We start from the raw sequence: 20089 nt of genomic DNA on the forward strand, positions 1-20089 counted from the left end.
TTGTCAATAGTTACTAACTGCATACACCTATATTAATCTTTTACAGCTTGTTTGGATGGTTGTTACACATCGTTTCATAATGTATCGTATCGTACTGTATTGTATTGTACTGTATCATTTAATAAATACAATGTTTGGATAGATTGTGTCGTTTGCCATCGTTTCATGATATCACACACAGGTATTATGAAGAATAAACTTGCAATATTATAAAGAAAAATTATGATGCAAGGTAAAATTACTATATAAAAAGATGGGGTAAATGATAAAATAAAATAATTTAATAATAATAAAGGGCGATATTGAGAGAAAAAGATAAGGTAATGACGCGACCACACCAACTCGGTCGTTACATAAAGTGGCACATTTCGTCGTTATGTAACGACAGATTTAACGATACGATACAATAAAATTTAAGTAACAATCAAAACAAACATTGTATTTAAAGTAACAATACAATACAATACAATGCGTAACAACCATCCAAACAAGCTGTTAGCTTCTGGTTCTGTAATTAGTATATAGTGAATTACGTAAATTATGTGACTAATTTTTTGGAAAAGTTTATAAATTATTTTAAAAAGAATCATCAAGTTTTTGTTTAAATAACCACAAGTGGCGTAAATATTTCAAATAGAAAAAAGGAAATTATGTTCTGCTTAATCATATTAAATTTATAATTAACTTGCTTGCTGCTAAAAATAATAAGAAAATATTTAGTTACTTCTAATTTTATCATATCATTATGCAATATTAAACTACCTCTTACTGATAAAATTTACTGTTGCACAATCACGTAGATTCAATAAAGATTTAATAACTTAAAAATACTTGGAAATATAATTAAACTAATTATTTTTTTAGATAAGTTCAACACTAAACTACAGTCAGACATCTCTTTAATAATATCCCTATATAAAAACACTTCACTATAAAAGCCAAGCTTTTTCAGAACCAATTTTTATGTTATGTTATAAATATGTTCTCTATCACAACACTTCGCTATAACATCCAATAATATTCGGAACAAACGAGGCTGTTATAGAGAGGTTTGACTATATAATGAAGAAAACTGTATTATACTCTATCAAATACAAGTAAAATGAGACTAAAAATTTGAAAAGGATTAACTTATTAATTTATTAATTTCAAATATTTGATTTATATACTTTATTTTAAGGTCATTTTGGCTAATTTCTAAAGCAAACAGAAAATCTATCCATTTTTAAATTATTTTTTTACAAACTTCATCTAATAAAGCAACATACAAAACTTAATACTTTAGAAGCAACAAAACATATTTATTCAAAAGCTAGATTATTTTACTCAACAATTGGTTAATAAAAATAAAATGAATTAAATATACGATAGGAATATGAAAAACTGAAATGATAAGCAGCATTTCAATTTTTTTAAATGAAGTATTATGAAGCTATTTGATTAGTTGAGCAGATTAATGTAATATTATTACTGATTTGACTTTTTTGATAATGATAGATAGATTACATCATTGTATTGAGATAACTTTTTATTTGTGATAGATGAATTCTCTAATAGTATAGAAGATGAGAGACAATTAAAAAAAACATTTAAATTATGAGAATAAGCTCATAAGGTGGAAAAGAAAAACTCAGGAAAATGTACGAAGAAATTAAGAGAAAAAAGAGAATTAAGATTGGGCACAAAAATTACTAATGCAGCTATAAAAAAGAACTAAAACCTTGACTAAGGATGAATATAAATTAATTTTAAACACTGACACTTTACACAAAATATTGAGGACCAATAGTAAGAAGACAAATGCGTACTTGGAATAGAATTGGGAATGTAGGAGCAAGAAAGAACATTTTAGAGTCAATTGTGAAAAGAAAAAGAGTTTTTATTTATTTTTATTATACTTTAAAAAGAAAAAAATACAAAATGTCATCATGTAAATACCATCAATTTTTTGGCCCTTTGAGAATTGGGGCGTGTAATAACCTTATTTTAATTGTCACACCCCTTTTTACCCCCGAAAGAATAAGATATGTGATAAGGATTGTGAGTTAAATAGTTTTTCCAATTAAAGTGACAATTTCGAAATAGGGATTATTTTATTATTCAGAGTCTCTACTTGGAATTGGTTTTCGGTGTTCCAAGTCACATTTTATTTAAATGCCCAGTCAAAGGAGAGTTGACTCTATTTTTATCGGTCCGCAAAAATAAAGTTCGGGTAAGAAATTCTGTTGATCGAGGAGAAGGCATAAGGAATTCCTCGAGTCCCGTGATTCTAGCACGGTCGCTTTATTGACTTAAAACTTGGCTTGAACTAATTTTGGACAAACTGTGATTTATACGATTTTCATGTTTTACCTATCCACTTTTATCTCTTGATTATTAAAAAAAATTAAAGAATATTTTGAAAAAATAAGACTCCTAACCACACTACGCAAGAGAATGTGTGATTGACGAAATTTATTATTTAGTCATAACATCGTTACGCAAGCGAATCCGCAGTCATGACAAACAATTATTAGTGCGTTATTTACTTTTGAAAAAATTACTACAATTGTGCTTTGAGGAAAAATTAACCTTTTTTTTTGGAAATTTATTAAGTCACTACCATGCTATGCAAACGAATTCGCGATTAGTAAAAGAATTAATTAAATCGAAATTTTTTTTTAATTAAAACTAGTAGAAATAGTATGAGATTATTTGAATTAAAATATTAAAAGTTAATATCATGCTACGCAAGCGAGTCCGTAAATAAAAAAAAAAAATTAAAACGCGCCTACTAGTTGCCTAACGTTTAAATAAATTATTAAGGAGTTTAAGTTATTAAAAAATATATATATTCACTAGAAAGGGCTATAATACTACTACGTTTGTTTAACCAAATATGACATTTAAACTTGGACTAGCTTATCAATTATTGGCATTGGCCTTGTTGAAGTTATTAAAAGAAAGGGACTTTTTCCTAACTATACCATATATGAAACCTTATTACCAAATATGTGCATACTATGTAAATTATCCGCCCAGTCCATAGTTTTCCTACAATTTCTGTACCATTTGTTTAATACACGATTAATTGGGCAAAATCTTCCATAATTAACGCGCTAAAAATCAGGAAAAAATTTTGCGATTGATTGAGTCTACATTAAATTCAAGTTTTGAAACGGAAAGGAGATTTCTGTTCTTCATCTTCATCTTCATCTGTTCTGCCATATATTTTCCACCATTGATAGCCATTAAAAAAGCTTGAAAGCTTTGAATTCAATTTTGAGTTTTCAAAAATCATTATTTGTTTGGATTGGGTGTTGTTGAAAATAATCGGGAATATGGTTTGGAGTTTATATCTCAATTTTGAGGGGTTTTGGTGAAGATTAGACTTGGTTTTGACTGAATTTCAAATTGAAACTCGAAGAAGAAGACATATTGCATAAATTGTAGATTATTTGTTTTCTGATTTGTATTCTGATTGTAGATGCTTTATTTTCTGTTTTCATAAATAAAAAACTGCTAAAACTTCTACAAATCTTCTGAAAAAATGCAATTATGTCAAAAATCACAATTATGCTACAATTGGATGGGAATTGGGATATAAAAATTTAATGTACCCAGTTTGTAGATATTTTGTAGATAAATTGTAGATTATTTGTATTCTAATTGTAGGTGCTTTGTTTTCTGTTTTCACACATCAAAAACGACTAAAACTTCTACAAATCTTCTGAAAAAACGCAATTATGTCAAAAATTCCAATTATGCTACAATTGAATGGGAATTGGGATATTAAAATTCAATGTAGCCAGTTTGTAGATATTTTGTAGATAATTTATAGATTTTCAACATAGATTGTAGTTTAATTGTAGTATAAATGTAGTAATTATATAGATACCCTTACAAATAATACTGCTTTATACATACTTAAAATTGATTTGTAGAATTTTTGTAGATGAAGAGAAAAATTTTGTAGTCAACATGTGCGAAGATGTATTTAGTTCAAATTCTGATCAATCTAACTGTAACTATAATTTATCTACAATTTCTGCAATATGTCTTCTTCTTTTTCTTCTTCTTCTTCTTCTTCTTCTTCTTCTTCTTCTTCTTCTTCTTCTTCTTCTTCTTCTTCTTCTTCTTCTTCTTCTTCTTCTTCTTCTTCTTCTTCTTCTTCGAGTTTCAATCTACAATTCAGCCAAAACCATGTCTAAATCTTCACCAAAACCCCTCAAAATTGAGATATAAACTCCAAAACATATTCCCAATTATTTACAACAATACCCAATCAAAACAAATAATGATTTTTGAAAACCCAAATTTGAATTCAAAGATTCAAAGCTTTTAATGGCTGTCAATGGTGGAATTGTTGCTCTTTTATCTCTTTGAAGGTTTGTTCTTCTTCATTGAGAAAATTTGAAGCTGAAGGTAAATGTGTGTATGAACTTTGAAGATTTATCTTCAATATTTGGTGAATTTAAATGGAGAATAATGAAGAACGTGGGTAGCTTTTGTTCTGTAAAGAACCAAAAAAGCAGTAGCTCTATGTCGTAAAACCATATGAATATGATTTTGAATCTGAAAAGAAATAGGAAAGCGTGGGCCCTACTATTTCGTACGTAACAAAATTGCAATTTCCATCTCTGTATTTTTTGAGAAGAAGAAGGAATGGAGAAGAGGAAGAAAGGGGAGGGGAAAAACTGCGTAGGTCTTAGGAATTAGGGGGATAGGGAAACGTGGGATATATGGACACCTTTAATTAAGGAGTAAAAACTGCCCATTAATTAGACCCTTAATTAAGTATGGTATAAGATTGGTAATTTGGTATACTAGGTGTAATTAAATCAAACCTTAAACATTGAGGGTAATAAGGTTTCCTATGTGGCATAGGAAGGTAAAAATTCCTAAAAGAAAATTGGCAATCTTTATTGAAAGTATGGGCTTGCTATATTTAAGGAATGGACCAGCCAACTTTGTTTGAATTGGGCTGCATAAATTCTTATTTTTATTTGGCCCACATAATTATTTTTTGTATAAACAAAAAGAAGAAAGGGTCAGCTAAGCATGCTTAACACGAAATGGACCTAGCAGAATTTGTTTACAAGAACGGGCCAACTGACTATTGTAGACATGTGATTTTAACCCTCCCCAATTTTTTTTAAATTTTAGTATGTAAATATTTAATTTAGGCATAATATCGCTATTTAAACTAATTTTGACTCTTTTACTTTGTTTTATTACAAGAAAAATAAAAATTACAAAAAATAGTTTCATTAATGTTTTGTAGTCATTTTTAATCATGAAAAATACCAAAAAATAGTTTATTTTAACGGTCAGTCTTATTTTAATAGTTATTTTACTTAGGATTAATTAATAAATGAGATCGTATTTTTAGTCTCGTTCGCGGGGAAAGAATAAATTTGGGCTCAAACGACCCATTTTTAGGCATGATTTTCGGACCTAGCCCATAATTCCCTATCCCATAATTTCCAAGACCAATACCCCTAAAACCCTAGACTTAGACTATAAAAGGACCTATACACCCTAATGACCTAAGACCTAGACACAACCCCAAAAGATCAGCCGCAATACACTCCATGGAAATGAGCTGAAAATGCACAAGGACACATCCGTTAGGATCAGCCAGTCGTCTTTGAAAACTTTCTTCTCCAATAAATCCTACACGACTGCCATCTTCAGTGGTGTTTTTCATAAGAAGATAGAAGTAATTAACATCCTATAGTAGCTGCCCAAAATAATGATGTTGTCGGCCCATCCATACATTGCGCAAGATTTCTCAAAGGTTTAGACCGAGAAAATCCAAGTTCATTTAGCAATTCACCCACTTAATTACAAATCTTGATGTCAAGTTTTATTCCAACTAGTACTAATCAGTCACTGACCACTCTTTATATAAACTAGCGAGACATTTCTGTTGAGGGAGAAGAGAGACTCGAGCTCGCATAAAACACCACATCTGATTTATGTACCAAGCTGTGATGACCCAAAAAGTCATCACTTGTTTTAAAACGAAACTCCATGTTCTGAGGCCTTGAAAACCTCATTTAGAGTCACCTCTATTTGCGTGCGCAGTCCGGGCGTGTAGACAGAAAGCTTAAATATGATAATCTATGAAACATGATAAGTTTTGATTATAAATGAGTTAATTGACTTCGGTCAGCATTTTGGGTAAATAGACCCGGACCCGTAATTTGACGGTCCCTAAAGGTCCGTAGGAAAATATGGGACTTAGGCGTATGCTTGGAATCGAATACCGAGGTCCCGAGCCCGAGAAATGAATTTTCAAAGAAAATTATTTTCTGAAATTGTTTAAAGAAATTTAAAATAAAATTTGATTATAACATGATATTATCGGGGCCGTATTTTAGTTCCGGCACCCGGTACAGGTCTTATATATGGTTTAAGTCATTTCTGTAAAGTTTGGTGGAAAACGGACGCCGTTTGACGTGATTACGACCTAAATTGCTAAATTTGATACTTGATGAAGTTTGAGAAAAAGTTCTTGATTTTGAGGTTTGATCCATTTTTATTGAGGTTATTTTGGTGATTTGATCGCACGGATAAGTTCGTATGATGTTGTTGAGTTAGTATGTATGTTTGATTAGGAGCTCCGAGGGCTCGGGTGAGTTTCGAATAGGTTCCGGGATGCCTTAGGCTTAGAAAGTCAGATGTTACAGGTTCAGGAAGTTGTAGGTCTCTGAACCCTCTAATGCGGTCCGCAAGAAATCGCGTGCGACCGCGGAGGGGCCAGAGCGGTCCCGGTCGCCTTTGTGCGGGGCGCGGTGGAAGCTGTGCGGCCGCAGTCGCCTTTGTGCGGTCCGCACAAGGTGCTGAACTGCAGGTCTTTAGGGAGGCCTGTGCGGACGCGGTCCATTTGATGCGGTCCGCACAGGGGGTCTGAGAGGGGTATAAATAAACGGGAATTTCAGTTATTTTTCACTTTTCAAAACCCCAAAAGCATAAGAGGCGATTTTTCAAACAACCTTTTTCCTCCAAAACGTTGGTAAGTGATTTCTAACTCACTTTCTTCACTCCTTAACATCTTTTAACATGATTTCAACTTCAAATCAAAGATTTTCATAGGGAAAATTAGGTGTTTTGGATAGAACCTAGTTTTTTTTAAATTGCGGATTTGGACCTCAATTTGAGGTCCGATTTCAAAATAAATTATATATTTGGATTCGTGGGGGAATGGGTAATCGGGTTTTGGTCTGAACTTCGGGTGTCGACCACGTGGGCCCGGGGGTGATTTTGACTTTTTAGGTAAAACTTTGGAAAACTCATTTTCATGCATTGGGGTTGATTCATTTAGCATTTATTGATGTAATTAAGTAATTTGTGACTAGATACGAGAGAATTGGCGGTGGAATCAAGGGGCAAAGCTATAATTGAAGCTTGAGTTGTGTTCGAGGCATCGAGGTAAGTGTTTGGTCTAACCCTAGCTTGAGGGATTAGAAATTGTGTCCTATTTGCTATTTGTTTCTTGTCGAGTACGACGTATAGGCATGGTGACGAGTATCTATACGTTGGTGTCAAGCATGGCCGTAAGTCTTATCTTGTGATTTTCATGATCTCGTTGTATTATTCATGACTTGGTAAAGATTTCTATTTGTAGTGTAAAGTTGTGGAAAGAATTGTGACCTTGAACATTGAGGAGCGTTGACTCCGATTGTATAACGAATTGTGAAAGTATAAGTGATAATCGAAACTCTAAAGCATTGGCTCGAGTTGTGAAGTGAATTGTGAAGTAAAAGTGAGAAAGAGAAGAGACCATTATGTTACCCCTTGCCGGGCTATTGTTGAGTTGAGGTTCCCTTGCATTGTGTTCTTAATTGATATTATGGACATTTAGGTTGATGATTCTTCATATTAGGTGTGGTAACAGATTTGGTTATAGCTGGGTAGTTAGGTATTGTAACAAGTTTAGTTATAGTTGAGGTAGTTAGATGTTGAAACTAGTTGAGTTATAGTTTAGTTATGGCTATTTCTCCGTTGCCGGGACGTGTATACTTGTACTGTTGAGTTCCCTTACCAGGATAGTGTAGTCTATTATTGATCCCTTGCCGAGACATTTAATTATAATTATTGTTGACTGTATATTTGGAACGGGTTGCGCGCCGCAACATTTTTAGATATTATATTGGATCGGGTTGTACGCCGCAACATTTATATATGTGGATCGGGTTGCACGCCACAACAGATATTATATTGGATCGGGTTGCACGCCGCAACAGATATTATATTGGATCGGATTGCACGCCGCAATAGTTATTTATAAGGATTGGGTTGCACGCCGCAACAGATATTATATTGGATTAGGTTGCACGCCGCAACAGTATTGTTATCGTATTGATTGTAGACATCGAGTGTTCTTTCATACTTTATTAAGTTTCTGCTAGAATTGATATGGTTTCCCCGAAGCATGTTTCCCCTCTCTTTACTACTGTTATTACCTGTTTATATTTCTGCTGTATATTATATAACTGCACAGGTTTATTTGGAGTCTGGTCCTAGCCTCGTCACTACCTCGCCGAGGTTAGGTCTGACACTTACAAGCACATGGGGTCGGTTGTGCTGATACTACACTCTGCACTCTGTGCAGATACCGGAGCGGCACTTGATCAGCAGCAGTAGCTCGGGAGCCAGCCTTCAGTCCACCGAGACACCGAGGTAGCCTTGCAGTTGTCCGCAGGCCCGACATCTCCTCTATCTTATTATGTATTCTGTTATCTCAAGTATTCGAGGCAAACAATATTATATTTCTTTCAAACGGTTGTATTTAGTACTCCTAGTAGTCCGTGGATGTTGTGACACCAGGTTCTGGGTAGAGGCATGTATTGACTTTCGAAACATTCTGGTTTTATATTTATTTAAGACTTCCGCTTAATCTCATATTCCGCTATTATTTAACTGTTTATTTCTTTGTTAATATAAGATGTAAAAAGGATTAAAACAAAAAAACTAAAGATTTCTAAGTTCGTGGCTTGCCTAGCTTCTACGAGTAGGCCCCATCACGACTCCCCAAGGTGGGAACTCCGGGTCGTGACTCAAGCTGAATTGATCATCCAAAAGTTGGCGTTAGTCCACGATGGCTGATATCATGTCTGAGTACATCAACAGATGCCGATACAGAGGATAAGAATAGGGGCGTTTGAGGAAGTGGGAGTCCGAGTTCGAGTATTCCGAGTGCTGATCGTGGTTCTGTGTCGCCTCGGATCCTTGTTGTTGCTTTTCTCGTTCAATTTTCCTTGAAATATTAAAAGTGGCTAAAAGCTAAAAATGCACCATAGGTTTAAAACATGTCGTAAATCAGATAATAGGCCAATTTTAATAGTTTAAGCGACCGTGCTAGAACCACGGAACCCGAAAATGCCTAACACCTTCTCCCGGGTTAACAAAATTCCTTACTTAGAATTTCTGGTTCGCAGACATATAAAGTAAAGTCGAAATTTCCTCGATTTGAGATTTTAAAATAAACCAGTGACTTGGGACACCAAATAAACTATCCCAAGTGGCGAATTTGAAGAAATATAAAATAATCTCATTTCGAATAATGTCACTTTAATTGGAAAAACTCCCCATATACCTTTCGGGTGGTAAAAAAGGAGGTGTGACAGCTCTGACGACTCTGCTGGAGACCTATAACCCAGAACTTTTGGTTCAGAGTTCAAGAATTCGAGCTTAGAATAACTGTTATATTTGGCTTTTATCTGATTTTATTACATGTTTGGGCCTAATGTGCTAAATGCCGCTGTTTACCGCTTTGATATTATTTGAACTGTATATAAACTGTTACGAAACCCTTCTCTTCTCATCTTCGGGTAAGTGTACGCTGGCGTGACTCCTCTTCTATTAGTGTCATAGCTTAAATTAGAAAGAGGCTCGGACAAGTTACAAAGCTGGATGGCCTTTTAGTTCCCGGTACGTTGCCCTCCCTCGACTCGAGTTGTCCTCTCGGGTACACCAAGCCTAGAACAATATACCTAGGTTTTAAACCTAGAATAACTCAGCCTCATGCCGGATCCCTAGTAGGAACGTTTGTTTGCATCACGTGCATCTAACTTTGGGGACTCAACATAGGGCTTGGGTCCGTCTAGGACAAGTGTACCCAAATTAAAAAAGACCATCCTGATGCATCTTACATGCTACTTGCGCATCTGTTTGTTTCGGCTTGCATGTTGACCGGCTTCTAGAATAGGGAAAGAAAATAATAAAAAAAAAAGAGGAAAAAAAATCAAAAATCAAAAAACAAAAGTGAGAGGTAGGTATTTAAAAAATTCTGAAACTCTGCCGAAATTCTGAAAAAAAGGGAAAAAGAAAAAGACAAGGTCATTTCAAAATGAGCCAAAATATTCAAGTGTCATGTTTCCCTGTTCTGTCAAAAGTGACGAACTATGCGGGTCTGATTCTCACCGGATGTGAGATACGTAGGCAAACCTCATCGGTTCCGGCCCACAATTTTAAAAAAATCCAAAAATATTTTTTCTTTACTTCCTTCTTTAGAAAGTCTTTCTTTAGACCACAATTTTCACACAAAAAAAAAACAAAAATTCAAAAATATCTTCCTTTACTTCTTTAGAAAAGTCTTTCTTTGAGACCCCAATTTTTAAAGAAATCCAAAAAAAAAAAATTCTTTTAATTTCTTCTAAAAATTCAAAAATATTTTCTTTCTTCTTTAGAAGTTTTTCTTTCGAAAATAGAAAAGAAAATTCAAGAAAAAAAATTATTTTCTTTAGCGGTATTTCCTTCATAAATTCTAAATAAAAGTCCAAAAATATTTTCTTTCTTCTTTAGAAGTTTTTCTTTCGAAATTCCAAAAAAAAAAGAAAAAAAAGTTGATATTCAAAAAAAGTATCTGTTTTCTTTAGAAGTTTTTCTTTGCAAAAATTTTGAAGAAAAATCAAAATCCAAAAATATTCTCTTTCTTCTTTATAAGTCTTTCTTTCGAAAAAATAAAATGAAAAATTCAAAATCCAAAAAAAAGAGTTAGTTTATTCATTTTATTCCTAATCTTCCCGAACTACGCAAGATCTGATTCATTTTCCCACATGATACGTAGGCAACCCACATCAGGTTCGATCAACCATTAAAAAAATGAAAAATGAAAAATGAAAAAATGATGATAATAATAAGGAATGACTGAGTCCATTCTAATGTGCCTCTTGTTTTGAATTGTGAAGAAAGTTTGATGTGGTCGGTTTGTGGTAAGCAGACAACACAAGATCCAAGGAAAAATGATAACTGACATCGAAGCTGTTACAAGTGCTCAAGAGACTCAGGGTCAGAGGGTTCGACTAGAGTGTACTGTGTTTGCGGAAAATAGAATACTGAAGCAGCAAATGACTAAATTGTGCCAAGCATGGGCCAATATCTAAGGACAACCTTGCCATGAGTCACAATTTGCTACCCAGCAAGGGCAGTACAACTCTCCTGAGTACTACCCGTACTTGTTTGATCTTCCTGCAAAGATTAAGGAGCATGCGCGAAAGATGACACAAGAATAAATGACCCAAAGAGTGAAAATCTTAGAACAACAATTGAAAAACATGCAAGGGTTGGCAGATCAGAAGAGTATTGCCTTCAAGGATCTATATATGTTCCCCGATGTCCACTTGCCACCTAGTTTCAAGTCTCCCAAATTTGAAAGGTATGATGGACATGGAGACCTCATAGCCCACCTGAAAAGGTATTGCAATCAACTAAGAGGTGCGAGAGGAAAGGAAGAATTACTGATGACTTATTTTGGGGAAAGCTTCACGGGAGTAGCCTCTGAATGGCTTATGGATCAAGACATATCACGTTGGTATGTCTGGGATGACATGGCACATGCCTTTGTCAAGCAGTTCCAATACAACATTGACATCGCACCAGACCACAATTCCCTTTCAAACCTGAAGAAAAAACCAACTGAAAGTTTCAGGGAGTATGCCATTAAATGGAGAGAGCAAGCTGTTAGAGTTAAGCCGTCCATGGATGACCACGAGCTAATCACTGTCTTTCTTCAGGCTTAAGAGCCAGATTATTTTCAAAACATGATGTCTGCAGTGGGTAAATCCTTCTCGGAAGCAATCAAAATCGGGGAAATGGTTGAGAATGGTCTTAAGACAGGCAAAATTATAAGTCAAACAGTCGTCAAAATCGCAACTCAGCTATCCAGGTTAAATCTGATAATTTTAGTGGCATGAATGAGATGAATGAAGAAATCATGATGACATCAGGGTCGAAAAGAGGTACTAGGAGAATGTCTCGAAGGTATGACCAGCCTCGTTTATTTTCAGACAACTCCCCTGAGCATTACTATCCCCCTCAAAACCCAAAATACTCTGTCGCTCCACCTTAGTATGTTGTCCAGCCACCAAAACATCCTAGAAGGCGAGCAAGAGCATCACAAAATCTCCACCAGCCTCCACAAAATTTTCAGGTGTCCTATAACCCACATCCAGGCCAGAGGTATAAAGGGGAACAAAAGTTGAAAGATAATTTTACACCAATAGGAGAGTCCTATGCAAGCTTATTTGAGAAGTTAAAGCATTATGACATAATTGCAGCCATTCCTCCAAATCATGTGGATCCACGTGCAAGAATCTTTGACCTTTATAAAAGGTGCGAATACCATTCCAATGCCTAGGGCACAATGTTGAAAGCTGTCGGGATTTGAAAAGAGAAATAGAAAGGATGATCCAGGAAAACCTGATTGTGATCCCAGACAGTGACACCCAGAATATCGCGTAGAATCCTTTACCTGCACTTGATGATGCACACTTTGTGGGGATGATGCGTGGTGACAGGGAGTATGAGAATCCTTTCGGGAACTTACTAATTGAAGTTAATGATTTTGAAATTAGAGAAGACTCTACTGATTCTGATGAGCTAATTTGTGGCTAAATGTCAGACCTAGCAATTGAAAAGTCATTCCCTCCTCACTAGGAAGGAATCCTGGTAGTTTGTTTTGATGTTTTTTTGTTATCTAGTTTATTTCAGGGTTGTGATTCAGATTTTATTTGTTTTATTGAGTCAAACCCTTCTATCATTCTATTATGTTTGTATGAATCATGTCTGTCTGTTTTTGTTGCTATTTTCATTATCCGAGTTATTTTAGGGTTGTAACTCGAATTTTAGGTTGTTTGCTTAGTTGTCAAACCCTTCCATCCTTACTCAATTAAATACAGTTTATCCTTTCGTGTCATTCTATTCCTAGTTCTTTTCTCACTAGTTCTAATGACATGACATGCATGCGGAAATTTTGGCCAGATCTTAGAAACTGATTTAATCTGGAATTGGATAACTGGATAAAAAAACGCTTTTGAGAATGAATAAAGAGTTGAAAAACTTTGAAATTAAGGTCGAGTAAAAATTCACCTTAAAATCATTGTGAAGATCAGGCTTGAGGATGTTTAATCAACCGAAGTTTGTTGGAAAGTTTGACATTAAGGGTGTCACGACCCCGATTTCCCACCATCGGGTGTCGTGATGGCGCCTACTATCGGGGCTAGGCAAGCCAAATATTTAAAACACCTTTCCTGCTTTCTTTCAAACAATATAATAAATGAGACAAAATTTAAGCGGAAAACTTTAAATCTAAAACAACTGAAAACCAAAAGTGCGGAAGTTGAATACACATCACTACCCAAGGTCTGGTGTCACTAGCTCACGGACTACTACAGAATACTACAAACAATGTCTGAAAGGAAATACATCATGTTTGTCTGATACAAGATGAACAAACGAAAAACATGGAAAGGGACTTCGGCCTGCGAACGCCAGCTAGGCTACCTCGAGAGTCCCTGGACTAAAGATAGCTCCCAGAAGTCCTACTGCTACGGTCTGTAAGCTGCTCCCTGATCTGTGCACCAAAAATGGACAGAGTGTAGCATCAGCACAACCGACCCTATGTGCTGGTAAGTGCCTGGCCTAACCCCGGCGAAGTAGCGACGAGGCTAGACAGTACCTACCACAATTAACCTGTACAGATATATATACAACAAGTGCAAGAAAACAATAACAAGATAATATAAAGTAAAACTGGGAGGGGACATGCTATCGGGGAGTAACAGATAAAAATGAAATATCGGAAATAAGCAGAAGAGACTCCGGTTCCTATGATGTATATATATATAAGTGTACGGCGTGCCACACGATCCCATAATATCATATATAAGTGGACGACATGCCACACGATCCCATAATATCATATATATAAGTGGACGGCGTGCCACACGATCCCATAATATCATATATAAGTGGACGGCGTGCCACACGATCCCAAAATATCATATATATAAGTGGACGACGTGCCACACGATCCCATAATATCATATATAAGTGGACGGCGTGCCACACGATCCCAATTCATCTTTATCACAGTGCACAATATGTCACCGACAACAGAGGCCAATAACCAAGTGGACGGCGTGCCACACGATCCCATAATATCATATATGAGTGGACGGCGTGCCACACGATCCTATAATATAGTTCATAATATTTGACTTCATATAGTAGACCCCTTCGGGGAGAATAACAACTCAATACCTTTAACCCGGCAAGGGTACAACTAACAGCCCAAAATATCCCGGCAAGGGGGAATATATATATCAGTCTACACATCCCAGCAAGGGAGTATTCACAACACATTCTCCTTTTTAAATCCATTCTTCCTCAACTAACACATTCATGTTCGAGCTAACACTCCAAAAGTACACCAATCACAATTTTACCTCAACCGTTCACAATATATGAAACTCATCAAATAAACAAGGAGCTTGTGTCACATTATTAGAATTTAAAGAAATCAAGACTCACGGTCATGCTAGACTCCGGTGCATAGATAACCGTCACCATGCGTATGCACCGTACTCCACATTAGCAAGTAGAAAATATCACCCTAATCCTATTCCCTCAAGCCAAAGTTAGAACAAACACTTACCTCGAATGCTCCAAACTAAACTCACGCTTCTAGTATAGCTTTACCTCTTGATTCCGCCACCAATCCGCTCGAATCTAGTCATAAGTTACTTAATCACATTAATAATTACTAAATGAATCATCCCCAATGCATGAAAATAGATTTTTCAAGGTTTTTCCCAAAAAGGTCAAAAATACCCCCGGACCCACGTGGTCGAAACTCGAGGTTCGGACCAAAACCCAGTTACCCATTCCCCCATGAATCCCAATATATGATTTGTTTTTAAATCGGACCCCAAATTGAGGTCCAACTTCTCAATTTGTAGAAAACCTAGGTTCTACCCAAAACACCCAATTTTCCCCATGAAAATCTTTGATTTGAAGTTGAAATTATGTTAAAAGATATTAAGGAATAAAGAAATTAAGTTAGAAATCACTTACCAATCGTTTTGAAGAAGAAAAGTTGTTTGGAAAATCGCCTCTTAGGTTTTGGGTTTTTGAAAAGTGGAAAAATGACTAAAAATCCCGAATTTATACATTTTTCTGGGGGCTGGCGCGGACCGCACATAAATGCACCGCGGCTGCGCCGAGGGAGGGGTGAAGTGGGCTCTCTCTGAACCCACCCAGCGCGGACCGCACTGTTTTGGTGCGCGGCCTCGCTGGTTGACCTGAAACCCTAACCCTCAGACTCAGCCACGCGGACCGCACAGAAAGGCATCGCGGCAGCGCGGCTCCAGCGCGGACCGCGCGGAAATGACCGTGGCCGCGCTGGTGTCTGCAACAACTGAACCTGCATTTTCTTAAGTCCAAGACCTCCCGGGCCCCATTCAAAACTCACCCGAGCCCTCGGGGCTCCAAACCAAACATGCACACAACTTTTAAAACATCTTACGGACTTACTCGTGCGATCAAATCGCCAAAATAACATCATATACATAGGATCAAGCCTCAAACACATGATTTTCTTTCTTCAACTTTCATAACTCAAATTCTCCATTTTTAGTCCGAAACACGTCATATGACGTCCGTTTTTAGCCAAACTTTATAGATAGTGCTTAACACATATTTAAGACTTGTACCGGGTGTCGGAACCAAAATACGAGCCCGATACCTATATTTTCTAACCCTTTTTCATTTCAAATTTTCATATCAAATTTCAGAAAAACAATTTCTTTCAAAAATTCATTTCTCGGGCTTGGGACCTCAGAATTTGATTCCGGGCACACGCCCAAGTCCCATATTTTTCTACGGACCCTCCAGGACTGTCGAATAACAGGTCCGGGTCCGTTTACCCAAAATGTTGACCGAAGTCAACATTATGCATATTAATACCAAAATTCATCAAATGTTTCACATAATTCACATATTCTAACATAAAAACTTTTCGGCTACGCGCCCGAACTGTGCACGCCAATCGAGGCAATTAAAAGCGAGGTTTTCAAGGCCTCGAAAGCACGGAACAAGGAAGAACTACGGTGATGACCCTTCGGGTCGTCACATTCTCCACCTCTAAAACAACCGTTCGTCCTCGAACGGACAAAAGAAAGAAGTACCTGAGTCGGGAAATAAATGAGGATAACGGCTCCGCATATCGGACTCGGACTCCCAGGTCGATGCCTCAGGAGGCTGACCTCTCCACTGAACACGCACCGAAGGAAACTCTTCGACCTCAACTGTCGAACCTGCCGGTCTAGAATAGCCACCGGCTCCTCCTCATACGACAGATCCTTGTCCAATTGGACAGTGCTGAAATCCAACACGTGCGATGGATCTCCGCGATACTTCCGGAGCATAGATACATGAAACACGGGATGCACAACAGACAAGCTAGGTGGCAAGGCAAGTCTATAAGCCACCTCTCCCACACGATCAAGAATCTCAAATGGACCTATGAACCTAGGGCTGAGCTTGCCCCTCTTCCCAAATCTCATCACGCCCTTCATAGGCGATACACGGAGCAATACCCCCTCACCAACCATGAAAGCAACATCTCTGACCTTGCGGTTTGCATAACTCTTCTGTCTGGACTGAGCTGTACAAAGTCTATCCTGAATAATCCTGACCTTGTCCAAGGCTTCCTGAACCAGATCCGTACCCAATAATCGAGCCTCTCCCGGCTCAAACCATCCAACTGGAGACCGACATCGCCTACCATACAATGCCTCATACGGAGCCATCTGAATGCTGGACTGGTAGCTGTTGTTGTAGGCAAACTCTGCTAAAGGCAAAAACTGGTCCCACGAGCCTCCAAAATCAATGACACAGGCTCGGAGCATGTCCTCAAGAATCTGAATAGTCCTCTCGGACTGACCGTCCGTCTAGGGATGAAATGTTGTACTCAACTCAACCTGGGTGCCCAACTCTCGCTGAACCGCTCTCCAGAAATGCGAGGTAAACTGCGTACCCCGATCCGAAATGATAGATAGCGGCACCCCATGAAGGCGAACAATCTCCCTGATATAAATCTCGGCTAACCTTTCGGACGAATAGGTGGCTGCAACAGGAACAAAATGCGCTGACTTGGTCAGCCTATCAACAATGACCCAAACTGCATCAAACTTTTTCCGAGTCATCGGGAGTCCAGTAACGAAATCCATCGTAATCCTCTCCCACTTCCACTCGGGAAGTGCAATCCTCTGAAATAGACCACCGGGTCTTTGATGCTCGTACTTAACCTGCTGACAATTCAAACACCGAGCCACGTGCGCAACGATGTCTTTCTTTATCTTACGCCACCAATAGTGCTGCCTCAAATCTTGATACATCTTCGCGACGCCCGGGTGAATAGAATACCGAGAACTGTGGGCCTCCGCTAAGATCAACTCTCGAATCCCATCAACATTGGGCACACAAACTCGCCCCTGCAATCTCAATACCCCATCATCATCTAAGGTTACTTTCTTGGCACCTCCACGCTGCACCGTGTCTCTCAAGACACACAAATGGGGATCCTCACACTTCCGCTCGCGGATACGCTCTAATAGTGAGGAACGAGCAACCGTGCAAGCTAACACTCTGCCAGGCTCAGAAATATCCAACCTCACAAGACGATTGGCCAAGGCCTGAACATCCAAAGCAAGCTATCTCTGGCTGACTGGAATATAAGCAAGACTACCCATGCTGGCGGACTTCCTGCTCAATGCATCGGCCACCACATTGGCCTTTCCCGGGTGGTATAAGATAGTAACATCATAATCCTTTAGCAACTCTAACCACCTCCTCTGCCTCAAATTCAACTCTTTCTGCTTGAACAGATACTGAAGACTCTTGTGATCAGTGTAAACCTCACACGTCACGCCATATAAGTAATGCCTCCATATCTTCAAGGCATGAACAATGGCTACCAACTCGAGATCATGAACCGAATAATTCTTCTCGTGGATCTTCAACTGCCTCGAAGCATAAGCAATGACTTTGCCTTCCTGCATCAACACTGCACCAAGCCCAATACGAGACGCATCACAATAGACCGTATATGGCCCTGAACCTGTGGGCAAAACCAATACTGGTGTCGTAGTCAGAGCCGTCTTGAGCTTCTGAAAGCTCACCTCACACTCGTCCGACCACCTGAACTGGACACCCTTATGGGTCAATCTGGTCATAGGGGCTACGATGGATGAAAACCCCTCCACGAACCGACGGTAGTAACCTGCTAACCCTAGGAAACTCCGAATATCCGTAGCTGAAGCTGGTCGAGGCCAGTTCTTGACTGCCTCTATCTTCTTCGGGTCTACCTGAATACCTGCTGCTGATACGACATGACCTAGGAATGCGACCGAACTCAACCAAAACTTGCACTTTGAGAACTTAGCATACAACCGACTATCCTTTAGGGTATGAAGGACCACTCTGAGGTGCTGCTCATGCTCCTCCTGACTGCGGGAGTATATAAGAATATCGTCAACGAAGACTATCACGAACAAGTCCAAATAAGGTCTGAACACTCGGTTCATCAACTCCATGAACACTGCTGGGGCATAAGTCAATCCAAATGACATGACCAAAAACTCATAGTGCCCATACCGAGTGCGAAATGCTGTCTTGGGGACATCAGACGCCCTAATCCTCAGTTGATGATAACCAGGTCTCAAATCTATTTTCGAGAACACCCTCGCACCCTGAAGCTGGTCGAATAAATCATCAATCCTCGGCAGTGGATACTTATTCTTAATTGTAACCTTGTTCAATTGCCGACAATCGATGCACATTCTCATCGAACCATCCTTTTTCTTAACAAACAACACCGGCGCACCCCAAGGTGAAACACTGGGTCTAATGAAACCTTTCTCAAGCAAATCCTGCAGCTGTTCCTTTAACTCTTTCAACTCCGGCAGGGCCATACGATATGGCGGGATAGAAATGGGCTGAGTTCCCGGGGCCAAATCAATACAAAAGTCGATATCCCTGTCGGGCGGCATACCCGGCAAGTCTGAAGGGAAAACCTCAGGAAACTCCCGAACAACGAGCACAGAATCAATAGAAGGGGCCTCCGCGCTAGAATCGCGAACATACGCCAAGTAGGCCAAACATCCCTTCTCGACCATACGCCGAGCTTTCACATACGAGATAACACTGCGGGTACAATGACCAGAAGTCCCTCTCCACTCTAAACGGGGTAAATCCGGTAAGGCTAAGGTCACGGTCTTGGCATGGCAATCCAAGATAGCATGGTACGGGGATAACCAATCCATCCCCAATATAACATCAAAGTCGACCATGTCCAAAAGCAACAAATCAACACGGGTCTCAAGACCCCCAAACACTACGATACAAGAACGATGAACTTGGTCGACCACAATAGAATCACCCACCGGTGTTGACACATAAACAGGAATACTCAACGAGTCACTAGGCATAACCAAATAGGGTGCAAAATAGGACGACACATATGAATACGTAGATCCGGGATCAAATAGCACAGAAGCATCCCTATCACAGACCAGAATAGTACCTGTAATCACATCTGATGACTCAACCGCTGACCTGGCTGGCAAAGCATAACAACGGGGCTGGGGCCCACCTCCCTGAATCATATCCCTGGGACGATCTGCTGCTGGTTAACCCCTACCTCTAGCGGTCTGAGCTCCACCTCTAAGACCTCTACCTCCACCCCTATGTCCTCTACCCCCGCCTCTAGCTGGCTGGGCAGGCTATGGGACAACCGGTGCCTGGATCAGCGGGCGAGGAC

This window comes from Nicotiana tabacum, chromosome 11 (genome assembly GCF_000715075.1).
Source record: "Nicotiana tabacum cultivar K326 chromosome 11, ASM71507v2, whole genome shotgun sequence".
NCBI lineage: Eukaryota > Viridiplantae > Streptophyta > Magnoliopsida > Solanales > Solanaceae > Nicotiana > Nicotiana tabacum.